At 35.7% G+C, this 14,580-nt stretch overlaps 1 long non-coding RNA gene across 2 annotated transcripts; it reads left to right on the top strand.

Moving 5' to 3' along the window:
* The first annotated feature begins 1,221 nt into the window (after nt 1–1,221).
* LOC104229958 (uncharacterized) lies at nt 1,222–5,195 on the top strand. Of its 2 annotated transcripts, none has more exons than XR_711773.2 (4): nt 1,222–1,530; nt 2,950–3,094; nt 3,373–3,925; nt 4,968–5,195. It is a non-coding gene; the product is annotated as an uncharacterized lncRNA (long non-coding RNA). The 2 variants fall into 2 exon arrangements; XR_011401793.1 differs by having other exon boundaries at nt 3,373–3,940.
* The last annotated feature ends 9,385 nt before the right edge of the window (nt 5,196–14,580 follow it).

Below are 14,580 nucleotides of genomic sequence, written 5' to 3'. Positions count from 1 at the left end.
GGTCGTCGTATAGTCAACTATACTGCTTTAACCATTCTCAAGACCTTAAGATCACAAGGTTCTAGGTTAGGATCCAGTTTGGTAAATGACTCAACTCTCAGAGTCGAAGGAATAGCTGAGGGAACAGGTCCCTACCAGTTCCCGAGGTGATTGTACGAAGTCAACTCTCCAGGTGGAAAGTTGTTAATTGCACACGCTACAGTACATGAATAGTGCAGCAATCCACTTTCTCTGGAAAGCTTTTTACCTACCTTGCTTAGATTTCACAAATGAGATATTAATATCAAACATAGGTATAACAAATCACTTGCACATTCAAGAACTTATCAAGCATTCTCTCAAGTGTGTTTCCATCTTGCAAGTGACTCTCAATGGCATCAAGAACAAAGAACAACACAACAACAGACTAATTCCCCATATTGAGTTATTATATATCCTTAGTTGTGTTGTATCTTTGTTGAAATTCTTACTTGTAATTCCTACTTAGCTTACTTAGAAGCACTGTTTAGGAAACCCCTTTGTAAATCATAAACCCTTGTGTTTATGTCTTTGCTAGAGTTAGTCGAGTTGTGAAGTCTGTGTAATAGAGTTATTTCAAAGTGACTTGTAATAGTGTTGTTACAAGTCAGTGAGTGCTTAAGTCTTGTTAATAGAGTTATTGCAAAGTGGCTTGTAATAGCGTAGTTACAAGTTAGCGAGGGATTAAGAGGTTAATTCCTACGTTACAATAGGTTGTAATCTAAAGATTTTTTAGTAGTGAAGTTGAAATCCTATAAGGGTAGGTCGTGGTTTTTAATCCAGTTAAGCTCAAAATTTTCCACGTAAAATTCCTCAGTGTCATTTACTTACTGCAGTGTATGTGTGTTCTTTATTTACTGTCGATTTACTGTGGGAATAGATAAAAAATCTGGTTCTCTATATAGTTTGGTGGACACTAATTTTCTATTATGTCTCTATGTACGTTCGAGGACGGACATTTATTTTAAGAGGGGGAGAATGTAACGACCCGCGGTCGTTTTGTGTATTTGACCCTCGTACTACCAGAAATCAGTGCTACAGCAATAGTTCCTAAGCAATGATTTAACAACTGATGCTATAGACACTCTATTGCAATGGTTATAACCATTTCATAAGACTCTGTGGCCTATTGGGACAGTTGTAAAAATAGACCATTACATTAGTATAAGAACCCTTGCCACAAAATGGTCCATTGGAACGGTCCCTTTAACCGTTGCAATATACCAATATTTGGCAACAGTTCTTTGGAGAAAAGTGCTACTAGGACGATTTTATTTTCCCCTCTTTGTTTTCCCTCTTCCTTTTTCGCTAAACCCGCCCAATTTTCCTTTAATGTTTCTAAACCCTACTCTCTCTTAAGAATAAAAATTCGAAAACATGGAACAGAACAAATTAACCTAGTTATGCGCATCTCTTCACCTATTCGCGAAAGTTCCTAAACCAACATCAAAACAATAGCCCGGTGAAGCACCCACCTCCGGCAAGGCTACACCTCCGCCAAGATCCAGCTAGGTAAGTTGTAGAGATCATTCTAATTTTTCTACTTTATTTTTACATATTTGTCTTTGTATTCTTTATTTCCTCCTAGGTAACTTTCGGCATCCTTGTTCTTTCATAGGAAGTAAATCGAGAAACTAGTAATAAATAATTCTAAAGAACCTCTTTTATGAAATGAATCTATGTAATGAGCATAACCCAGAAAATCAAAGCTTCAATTTTGTAAGCAAATCCAACCACGTCCCTTTGTATCACCTTTACTTCTAGATTCTAAGCCTTTCTAGTTTTCAAATTGTAAAAGCCTTCTCTCAATCTATTGAATCCTCCTCTGCCAACCAATTTTTGGGGCACTCGTGTAGTTTTGTTACGAGAAGAGTTTCTCTTTGTGCGGTATGGACAATGTTTTGAGCTCCGATCTATGTGTTTGCCGAAGCCCCTTCTAGCCTTTTTTCATATTTCGGTCGTCGATTCTACTGTATGTACTAACGCTTTTTCATTCATTAGTTATTAAATATCCCTTTCTAGGTTTTATAAGTTTTATAACAAGCACTAAGCTTAGAATAGAGTTAGTAATCCGTTAGGACATAAGGATGAAAGATTATCCTAGCCTGCATTTGGTGGATAATTTGGGCAATATCGAAGTTGAAGATGAATTGTTTAGTGCTTTTTCTTTTATGTAAAAAAAGAGTACTTACAAGAAGTTGAGTCTATTTTTAAGATCTCAGATTATTCATGAGATATTAGTTTATGTATAAAACAAGAGTACTTACAAGGAACTTAGTATGTTCTTTTCTTGCATGCCTCTTTATTAGAAGTTCTCCTTGTTAATGAATATCACTTCTGCAAGATCTCTATCAATGAGTCTATAGCTGGATCTTTTCTACCACAAAGAAGTCCTTAACATGAAGAACTGAATTTTATAAGGAGCCATTGCTCTGAGGAAATCATAACCACGAAATTCCCACCTCTATGTGGAAAAAATACGAGTTTAGTAAGCTTTTATGTGATACTAAAATTCCTGGCAGTATTTTTTCTTTTGGGGAATCTAATATTCTAGTCTCCTTTCCATGTTTCCTCTTTGATGTGTTCCTTTGTGATTTAAATCTCCTACAAGTAGATAGCATGAAAAATCATGTGATACTAAAAAACTTATCAAGAATTTGTACTTCAAGTGGGAAGAAAGCTCATAAATGTATTAAAATTAGTAACGCGTGATAATGATATACTCTGTTCTAGGAAGGAATATTATAAGAATTTATCTAGCCATGCATGTATTCTCTAATCATTTTATTTCATAATAATAGTGAAAAGTCAAGTTGGCCTAGAAACTTTTCATATTGCTAATGCGTGTGAAACTTCCTTTAAAATTGGCGTTGCGGTCAGCTACCTTCTTTTAGTAATCTACAAATTAACACTTGCTTTATTTAATTGTAGGCATGGATTATGAAGATTCAACAAAGAGTAGAAACTTTATGGTAACGTTTTTATGGATGTTGTACTGACATCACTGTGATATTCTCATTCTCGCCTGTGCCATTTCTATCATGGCACGTGGATTTCCCTTGGAATGAGATGATAGGTTTGTGCATTTATGCACTTGAATTATGTTGTTATCATAATAGAGAAAGGCTTTCATGAGTCTCATGTTATCATGTAGTTATATCATAACATTGGTTCTGCAATAAAATTTGATGTAGATTTTATTCTTGTAACATTGTGACATTATTATCCAAAATCATTATTTTTATCTATTGTTTTGTCTACCTTTTAGTGGATTATAAATATACATACAATCAAATTTTAAGTTGCATGTTTTCAATTTACAATTTATAATCAGCTTCTCATGTTTTATTACAGATAAGCATTCATTGAAGTTTCATCTTAATACAAATATATGTAGTGCCTAGCGTTAAGTGTTCTGAAGTTTTTCGAAGCTCATCAAACTATGAATCACTTGAAATTGAACCAAATTTTGCCCACAGTTGAAGAAATAAAGGTAAGAGACTAAGAGAAAAAGTGGAAGTATACATTATTAGACTTCTGCTCACTGTTCACCAGTTATATTTGAGTTCTAATAGCTAGTATTGAATACCTTAACCAAATGTTGATGCTCGGGACTAAGACAGTTGGAGTTGCAAGATTCACTTAGCTTTCAGATAGTGAGTATGATTACTTTTGGCATTGGAGGAGGAGATACAAAAAATGGAGGAAAAAATTGAGGAACAAAGGGCAACTATCCGTCAAGAAGTTATTGCAGATATCCTTGCATGACTTCAACGTTCCGGAATTGACATTGATGCTAACATTATTGTAGCAGTATTGGGTGATAATTTACCGGGAGAAGATTCCTCTGCTCAACAAACAACTTTGCAACCAATATGTCGTCCATATACTAGTAGCAACAAAGAAGGTCAGCTTATTCCGGGTATTAACTCATTGATAATTTAATAGTTTTTGTGGGTTTCTACTATCTTAGGTTGATAGTTCATGAGCCACATGGAGAATTCATTTAGTTAATCAAATAGTTTGCAATTAAGCCATTGTTGTAATTGTCTAAATGCTGGAATGATGATGAAATTTGCAATCTGGATTTGTTTTGGTTGTATTGAAGTATTTGGTATACTGCTTTATGCTTGTGTACTGTCACGCATGAGTAGGGTCACACATGAGAGGGATCTTTGTTTAATTAGATTTTGAAAGTCAACCGACTTATTCTTGACGGAACTATTTCTTGTGGGAACTGGAATTTTACAATGCCATCCAAGAATTTACTCTGTTAAGGTTGATTCAGAGTTTATGTCTTCCTTAAAATTGTTTCCCTTGTATTTTTTGCTGTTTTGGGTTTTATAAGAAAATGTGAATTGGTTGGTTCCGCGAATTTGTTTATAGGTTATGTATTTATGAAATTGTTATGGAATGGTGGAAGTTAGTTGGTTTTTTTTTGGAATAAGAGGGATTTGTAAGTTCATCTAGGAAAAATGTTTGGCAATAGTTAGGTCTCCAAAGATGTTTTCCCTTTTTGCAGTCATTAATATTAGTGAAATAGAATAATATATGGTTTTAAAATATTATTAGCAGTTTGTTTTCTAAGTAGAGTCTAACAACATGGTATCAATGACAGTAAATTAGTAACTCTAATCAAGTACATTAGCTTGTAAGTCATCTTCAATGATTTCAACTATAATCTTGATAAGGCACATACACCACCAGTGGTAATCGCCACACCAAAATCTGCAAAATCACATAATCTGCATATAGGAAACCAAACAATTTAAGGTTAGCCCAGTGAAACAATTTAACCAAACCTTTGGCCAGCAGGTATCCTTTAAGGCCAACCAGCTGAAGATTTTGGAGAGTTGAAAATTTTTCGAGTTATTAAATTGGTTATTCAAATACTTTATTGTTCAATTATCTAAAAAAATTATTTAATTATTTTTGATTGTCTTTTGTAGGTGCTTCGATTGTAGATGAAAGCAGTGACGAAGACCTTACTTGATTGTTGTTGATCGTCGTTAGAACTTCTATTATCATGTTCAAGAATATTTTGGTTTAGAACTTTTTCGATGCAAACTCATCTATTTTTACTTTTAAATTATTGATCAAACAATGTATTCATATTTTGTTGTTGTATATGGATAATGCTAGTTGGATATTTTAATTTTATTTCATGGTTTATATAAGTTATGGTGTATAAAATTTCATTGCATAGGTAAATATTCCCCATTTTGCTTCCTTAAATATCAGAAATTACAATTGTGAATTATTGGAATAGAGAATATAATTGTTCCAATAGACCTAGCAAACAATAACAACAGGCTTTAATAGCTGTTGCAATATGTTGCAATATACGTTGCAATAGGATACTCATAATTGTTCCAATATATCACAAAAACCATTACAATATATCATGAAATTGTTGCAATAGGCTTAAAAAATCGCTGGTATAATTTTACCGCAACGGTTTACAACCGTTGTCGCTCCCCCTTTTTCTTGCAAAATCGGGTTTCGACATTGTTGGGATAACTCCTTTCTGTGAGGGTAGGGGAATTGGATTTGAACGAGTCGCCGCCTAACTGATTAAGGTGCATTAGTGCACCTAGAGCAATTAACTCATATGACCAGTCTACATCACTAGAGATCGGGTAAGGGCTCGAAATTACCTTGAGGGGAAGGTGTTAGGCACCCCTCGAGGTACACAATGGTGGGTCCCGGCCGAACATAAATTGAGCGAATTAGTCTTAAAGGGTAGAAAACAATTTGGACAGATACAATATTCAATTTATTTTTTACACAGGAGTATAAGGGGTGGTCTTAAGTTTCTTAGCCTATATGATCATTCTATGCAATGCTTTGCAACTCCCTCAAGTTGGGGTTTTACTCATAACATTAGCGCATGGGCTATCATTTCCTTTACTACCCAATTACTATCTTCAAGTTGTTACTTAAGCGCACTAATTGATTCTAAACCGTACCCTACGCGTGCACTACCCATCCCTTACATATGGTCCTGGAGGTATTAGGATCTCTATTTGGGATGGTTCTAGACCAATCTATGTTACTTAAAAGAATGTGAAATCTAGGCAACACAAAAAAGCACATAGAACATTTAGATAAAGAGAAAGCATATGCTCATATTAACATCCACACATAAACAACAAAAGCACGCATTTGAACCAGCCAACTTAATAATTTAAGATCTTATAGGCAGGATATCTATGCGAGAAAGCAGGGTTCAGAAACAGCTTTGTTAAGGCGAGCATTAAGACCTATTTGTTTTCCTACTGATTTTATTCAGCATGGATCTGGGCTTTCAGGCAGTAGTATACCATAGTTTTAAAATCAGAATCATTAACAAGTTCTACGGATCTGCTGCCTAAGTGTTTTACAAGAGCGCTTGAATTCAGAATAGACTAACCGGATCCTATAGGCATGATTTCTACGAGTTTGTCAATGACTAACCTATAGGCATGATTTTTAAACGTAGCACTAATTTTAATTCATAAAGACAGTTTTATTTCTTTTAAATCCTATAGGCATGCTTTCTAATTGTTGAATTGAGCTAAATCCCCATAGGCAGGATTTCTAAGTTTCAGAACTGATTTCACCCTATGGGCATGATATCTATTAGTTTTAAAATCCTATAAGCATGATTTTAAGTTTTGAAACCGATTTTTATTCCTATAGGCATGATATCTATTAATCGTATTTAGACAGAAAATAATAGATTATCAAGAAGTATAATTGACTCAAACAAACAAGATCATATAGGCATGGTCACTAATGCACATTGAGATGAAAATATGTGAAGATCCTATGAACATGGTTTCTAATGCAGAACCAAACGTGAAGTCCTATAAGCAGGGTTTCTAGCATGCAAATGATCATAAAAAATCCTATAGGCAGGATCTCTAAACACAGTAGAGTATCCACATAATTCAATCAGCATGGTTAAGTCCTATATGAAGGATTTCTACGTAGTTTCAATAAAGATATAAGAGTAGATCCCCCTGCTTTTACTAATTAACCCCAAATCTGTTATTACAGCCTAGAATGAATGAATTACATAATAGTAATGATTACACTATATGGAGCCTTCATAGGCCCAATCTAAACCTGGGAACCAGGCCTTCAAGCACAACAACTCTGAGGCATAGTAGTGATCCATTTACAACACATTAAACCAGGCTTCCAGTGTGTCAAAGTTCCCAAAGAGCCTCAGGGACCCCGAGCAATGCTTACACCAGAACCACACATTCAGCACATAGTTCATAAAAGATTGGAAAACCAGCCCCAATGTGTCAGAGTTCAAAGGAGTGTCAGGGACCCTAGGCAGTGCTCACACTAGGGGTAGTGAGAACCTAAATGACTAAGAGTAGGAGTTTGGAAAATTACTTCATAAGAGGTAAGGGGGAAAGTTTTGAAATAGTTCAATTTTCAGAAGAGATAGAGTTTAGAATACAGAGTTGCAGGCAGAACTGCCCCAAGAAACAAATAAGCTTCAGGTTTAGCATACTGTTCTAACATGATGAAGCCTGATTAAGATAAGTGCTTATACTAGAATTTGAAACAGCCATGGCTTAGTCACAGAAGCAATTAGGTAGAAGACATTTGAATTGAACATACAGGACAGGTGAATTAAGCACAAACATACTTGATTACATACTCATAGTTCAGAACATGTATAAAGCTGAAAAACAAATCAAACCTTAAACTAACTTAGGAGAGGATTATTGTTATTGTAAATCCCTTAGTCTTAATTTGACAGGATTATCAAATTTACTAGATGAAGCACAAAATCATGCAAGGAATTGAAACATGTTAATCAAACAATGCATTGAGAAAGGTAATTGCAAAGGTTAGGGCATACCAGTTGAGAAGAAAGAAAGTAAAGATGCAGTAACAGTTAAGTTCCAGAATAATTTGGCCTTGACTTTCAGCCGGCCAAACAATATCCACTTAGTGCAGATATTAGAACAATAGCAAGAGAGAGCTTAAGTTTTAGTAGTGAGAATAGGAGAGTTCGAGTGTTGTTCTAAAGGGGAAAGGGGAAGGGTTTAAATAATGCTAAATGAGGTAGATAAATAAGTTAATGAACCAATCCTACACAAATAAGGCATGAGAATAACCTCACAATCAATTAGAGTCGGCTTCAATCAATTAACAAGATAAAACAACATAAAATCATGCTAGTACCACTTAATTTAGGGAAAGCATTATATGAAATTAATCAGTAATCAAGTACTAGATCAAAATAAGGTAAAAAACAAATTCCAAGATCAATTTGAAGTCTAGTTCAGGGATGTATAGTATAGAGTTAAGTCATTTAACGAGTAATAAGGCAAGTACTACTCAGAATAATGTAAGAATTAATTATCAATCAGCAAACAAGGTGAAGAAATAAAGTAACAAGGTAAGAAAAGTATCAGTACTATATGAGAAAAGAAAGAGTAAAAGTCTCGAACCCTAGTTTTAGGTAAACACAAAATCAGCGGAGAAACAAGGGAAACATAATCATTTGTTGTGTACAATGAACATAGATAGGAGATTTATTCAAAAAGCAATAAAGAATCGGACTAGAGAAAGATCTAAAACCCTAATTTTAAGGTAAGACACTCAAATCAGCCAGAGTAAAAGAAAATAACACATATTTGTACCAAATAAACATACACAAGAGTTTATTAAAGGAAACTCATAGTCAAATCAATTTTAATTCAAGTAAAAGAAAAGGTTTGAGACCATAGATTCAAGTAAATCAAAGAATCGATAAAAAATCAACAGATCTGGTTGGAATCTAGGGTAAGTAAGAATCAAATAAGATATGAACATATTCGTTACTCACAAAGACTCAGAGATGATTATAGATGGAATAGCCACAGAAATCAGAGAGTTGAATAGGGTCATAGACGAGTAGCCAGTGGTGAGGAGAGACCAATAAGGTAAGGGAATCCATAGTTGATTCCATATCTGGTTGGAATTGAAGGGGGAATTAGAGTTACGACACTAGGGTTTTGAGAGGGTGAGGAGAGGAGATGAGAGAATACAGAGGTGGCGGGTTTGGGTGAATGAATTAGGGTTAGGGGTTTGGGTGTAATTAAAATAAGTGGAAGGGATATGGACCGTTGATCTCAGAGATCAACGGCCATGATTAGAGGGCTGGGTCGGGTAACTAATTGGGTAAGGGTAATTGGGTTAGGTTATTGGGCGAGAGGAAATGGAGAGTGGGCTAGGTACGAAAATTGATTAAAAAGGGGCTATATTTTAAATACCCAATTAAACTAATAAAATAATTTATAAAAATAATTAGCATATGAAAAAATTCCACTTATACATAAAAATGATTCAAAAATAGTATTTAACATGATAAAAATGTAAAAAGTAATTTGCTGTATACATAATATAATTATGCTTATATATAGGCTATTATTGCAAAATGTGCAATTCTAGCCTTAAAAATGTAAATGTAACTATAAAAAATGCAATTAAACTATTTAAGCACTATATGAGCATAAATGATAAATTTAAATAATTAAATCATCATAAAAATGATATGAGGGATAATTATTGGATATTTGTAAAATAAAAAATACAGAAATAAATTGATTTAAACCCTTTAAAATTATAGAAAAATTATAAAAATACTTTTGCATGTTTGTAAATGCATATAAACTATTTTGAAAGTATGTATGCATGTTTAAAAATATATTAGGAAAAAATTGGGTATCAACAGTTGCCCCTCTTTACCGCAAGAATTTAAACATATAGGCCGCACCCTGATCTCTCAGCTACCTATATATCCCTGATTTTATAGGAATCAGGTCATGTGTTATTCTAGACCCAACGGTGAATAAAACCGATGGAATTGTTATGGAAATGACTGTATGTTTTGGTTCTTTCGGGTAAGACAGTATCGGATGGGTTTATGCGGAGTTATGAATGTGAATCTGAATTGTAACGGATGTATCGTAAGGCAGGTATCTGAATGATCATAGAGTAAAGGCAAGCAATTGATGATAATCAGTTACGTTTGAAATAACAGCAAAGTGTAAATGGTATGAGGGAAAACCGGAGCGAAGGTTGCTCATGTTCGAAGAACGGTTACTTCCTGGATTATCTGCAAAACTTAAAACACACCGCATGAAAATATATAGATTACCGCAAGAATTTAAACATGATGCAAATTCCCTTTGGACCATGAAGGTTGTCTTTGGACAGAGAGGATGACGTCCTTAGACCATGCCGTCCTGGGCCATAAATCATGAGATAGGGGATTCACAGGCCATGAAATGATATTCTCGGGCCATGAAAATGGTGCCTCTAAATCATGACGCCTTTGAATAATGATGTGCAGTGTTGATAGGTCCTCAGGCCATGACATTTTGTCTTCAGGCTATGAGGATGATGCTTTCGGACTATGACACCTTTGGACAAGCTGGCTATATATCAGCCCATGAAGTGTATAGATATGATACCAGAGGTAGTAACAAGGCAAAGCTTAGCCTTGTGCACAGTTTAGGGGCAGATCTTAGCCCCGAGAGAAGAAGACAATGCAAAGTTTAGAATAGAGCAACACTTATGTAGAAGGAGACAATGCTTAGTCTCATAAGAATGAAATGCTTAGCCTTGTGCAAATATGGAGGCATGGCTTAACCTCGTGCAAGATTTGAGATAGGGCTTAGTCTTACACAAAGAGAAGGCAATGGTTAGCCTTATGCAAATATGGAGGCAGGGCTTAGCCTCATGCAAGATTTGAGATAGGGCTTAGTCTCATGCAATGAGAAGGCAGTACTTAGCCTTATGCAAATATGGAGGTAGGTCTTAGCCTCATGCGAGATTCAAGACATAGCTTAGTCTCATGCAAAGAGAAGACAATGCTTAGCCTTATGCAGATATGGAGGTAGGGATTAGTCTCATGCAAAGAGAAGGCAATGCTTAGCCTTATGCAAATACGAAGGCATGACTTAGCCTCATGCAAGATCGAAAAATGGATTAGTCTCATGCAAAGAGAAGGTCGTGCTTTGCCTTATGCAAATAGGGAGGCAGGGCTTAGGCTCATGCAAGATTTGAGACAGGTCTTAGTCTCATGCAAAGAGAAGGTAGTGCTTGGCCTTATGCCAATATGGAGGCAGGGCTTAGCCTCATGTGAGATTCAAGACAGGTCTTAGTCTCATACAAAGAGAAGGCAGTGCTTAGCCTTATGAAGCAGACAAATAGCAAATAGGAGCAGAATATTTCTTAGATGGAGATATATTTGTGCTTGGAGGTTTGGTTGTTTATGAAGGTGATGATTTAAGGCGCACACACTTGTGGTTATTCCTTGTCCCTGCATTCAAATAAAGATCGTAAGTTATGCGAGGAGGTTTGTTCATGCATTTGTCTGCTTGTTTTCCTATGCTTCGCTCTGAAGGCCCTGTTCGAGTTGCCCTAGGTAATAACTGGCTGTCAGAGATGTCACGCCCCCTTTTTCCCCTCCCCTTTTTGATGGGGAAGGGGTCCAGGTTTCAACATTCACGGGGTGTAATGACTCATTTCCTTTTGGGAATTGGGTATTTGAAGAGTCGCCACCTAACGGATTATGGTGCGTTACCGCACCTAGAGCGATTTACTCTTGGGTTGGTTTGCATTACCGTAGATTAGGGTAAGGGATCGAAGTAACCTCGAGGGGAAGGTGTTAGGCACACCTCTTGGTCCACAACTGTGGGTCCCAGACGAACTTGTATTTACAAATTAGTCCATATAAACAGTTGAATAAGTTGCAAGTAAAGCACATTAGATAACTCGAGTAGTAAGATAAAGGTTCGACCAAGTTGTGAAACAAATATTTAAATAAAGAAAGGATTTTATAAAGAGGGATCCTATGTTGGTTATCCTATAGGATCACCCCATGCAATGTTTGGTAAACATTCCTCAATGAGGGGCTACATGTGACATTAACGCGTAGTCATCATATCCCATGTCTACCCTTTCCATTACCTTATTGGTCATGTAAAGCGAGTGTTTGGTCAATGATTCCTATTGCGTACTGCTACCCGTCCCTTATTAATGGTCCTGGAGAGAGTTAAGACCTCTAACTATAGGTGGTTCTAGACGTACCCCCAAGGTATTAAAAGGCAAAAATTCTAAGGCGACAGTCAAAAGCATTTAGGACTTCCACACATAATGGGAGCAATTAAGAGGCTCAGAGTTTCCTCCTCAAACAAACATATAAGTAGCACGACTCAAGCACAGTTATGGTCTTTTATTAGACAATGTCCTAAAGCAGGATATCTAAGTGAATATGCAGAAAACAACCAACCCTTTTCTTAGACTCAGAAGTTACACCCTAGTAGTTGCCTAGGGACATTTTTAAAAAAAGCATGTTTGGATCAGAAAACGTTAAGCAATGAAGACAGTTTCAAAGAATGTAGTTTTGAAAAAGCCCTAAAGGCTTGCCTATGCGCAGAAGTACTGATGCCTACATTAATGCATAAACAAACAGATTTTGAAATAGACTCATTTAAGACCAATAGGCATGATATCTAATGAGATTGAGGCAGTTTGAAAGAATTTGTTTCAGGAAATGCTTAATACTTAATAAAACCAATTTAGAAACGAACTAGGCATGAGCAAGTTGATTTATTTGACTAAATTAAATTATCAGATAGTATTTCGAGTAGAGCTCCCTATAGGCATAATATCTAGGCTGATTACTAATTTTACTCGATTTGCAGCAGCATACTAAAATACTCGTTATAACTGAACTGGAATTAAGTCCTATAGGCATGACATCTATTATTGAACTGATTTAAGACATGATTGTTTGGGACCTATAAGAATGATTTCTAAATGTGACAGAATGCAAAACCTTATAGACATGGTTTCTACTTGATGAGCAAACAAACTTAAAACTAAAACCTTATGGACATAATTTCTATTAGACAAAGCAAACAGATTACAGAGTAAAATCCTATAAGCATGTTTTCTATTTAGGCAAGCAATCAGACTTTAAAAGTAAGGTCCTAAGAATAGGATTTCTACCCGTATTACCCCATAAAGTATGCATCTACCCACCCTTTCTTACTAAATACCCAATATCTGGTTACAAATTATTACATGCCAATGAATGAATTACATATAAGTAAAAATAGAAAATCAAGAATCTATTCTATAGGTATCCTTCAATTAGGCCCAGGTTTCCCACACTCTCCACTGTCCTCATAAGCCTCAGTTCCATAAACAAATCAGGGTCTAGGTGCATCAAAGTTCCCTAAGGATCTCAAGGATCCTAGGCAGTGCTTACACCTAGACTTAGTAACCAAAGATTTAACAAGTGCAGTATGGAAAGGCCAGCCTCAGTATGCAAGAGTTCAGAGGGTTCTCAAAAGGATCCCAAGGTAGTACACATACTAGAGGGGGCAGAACTTATTAACTAAGAGTAGAGTGAAAAGTGAAGGACACAAGTCGAAAAGGTTTTAGTAAGAAACTATGTTTAACAAAAGCCTTTCTTGAAAGCAATTCAATAGAGATTGTTTGAAAAAGAGATTGGAGTAGTTAACAAAGTCCAAACACCTTAGATAGGTTCATACACAGTTAGTTCACAAAACCAAGTAGATTCAACAGTCACACACAAGGGTCAAGGGGTTTGGGACACATAGAACATTTGGCTGCAAACACATAACCCAGAAAAGGTCTAGGACTGGTTTAGACATGTTCAGAAACAACTTACATTGGCATAGTCACAGAAGCAGTCATGAAGAACACAACCATATAGAGGGGTGATAGGGATTTGGGATTCATAGGATATAGGATGGTAAGTATACAACAAGTAAGAGACAATTGGTAAGACATGCTTAGAAACACACATAAAGGGGAATATACTAATCTAAATGAAGGGGCAAACATAAAGCATGCTGATAATGTACTCTTACAAGTTTCACAACAAAACCACAAATAGAAGCAAACCATAAACAAGAAGAACTAAACAATAAGAGAATCATGTTGTTGTTGGAACTTTGAATTGAAACTAGGACATACCAGTGAAAAGGAGAGTAAGCAGAATGAAAAGAACAAGAGAAAGAGCACAATGGTTAGCCTTGGCTTGCAGTCGACTAACATAGACAGTAGTAAATAGCACAATAGAGAGAGAGCAGAGATTTTTTTTAGTATGAGAGATAGTTATGAACCAAAGTATTCGTGTGTCTGTGTTAATGAAAGACTAGAGTATTTATATTTTGAAAACAGGTAGTAAATAAGGTAAGAATCATAGTAGCATGGTAATTAAGGAACTCCGAATTTGTCTGTCAAAAAATCAAGGCAAGTACTCCCTTAAGTTAAGGGAATCAATTCAAACGGTACGAACCAGTATTATATAAGGCAAGAAAAATCAGTACGTGACTAATAAGGAAAGAATCAAGGTTCAGTAAGCATAGGGTAGCCAATTAGGACTAAGTTCAGAAAACCCCAACTAAGGAAATGACTCAATAAAAATTAAAGTACCACAACAAATAAGGTAGGGGATCAGTCAATTTAAACAGACGAGGCAGAATTTTAGGGTTTTAAAAGAAAATCATTCTATCAAATCATCAAATA

The sequence above is a fragment of the Nicotiana sylvestris genome, chromosome 8, assembly GCF_000393655.2.
Source record: "Nicotiana sylvestris chromosome 8, ASM39365v2, whole genome shotgun sequence".
In the NCBI taxonomy this organism is placed as follows: domain Eukaryota; kingdom Viridiplantae; phylum Streptophyta; class Magnoliopsida; order Solanales; family Solanaceae; genus Nicotiana; species Nicotiana sylvestris.
Note: the sequence above shows the minus strand (reverse complement) of the source record. Positions and strands in the feature narration are given on the sequence as shown.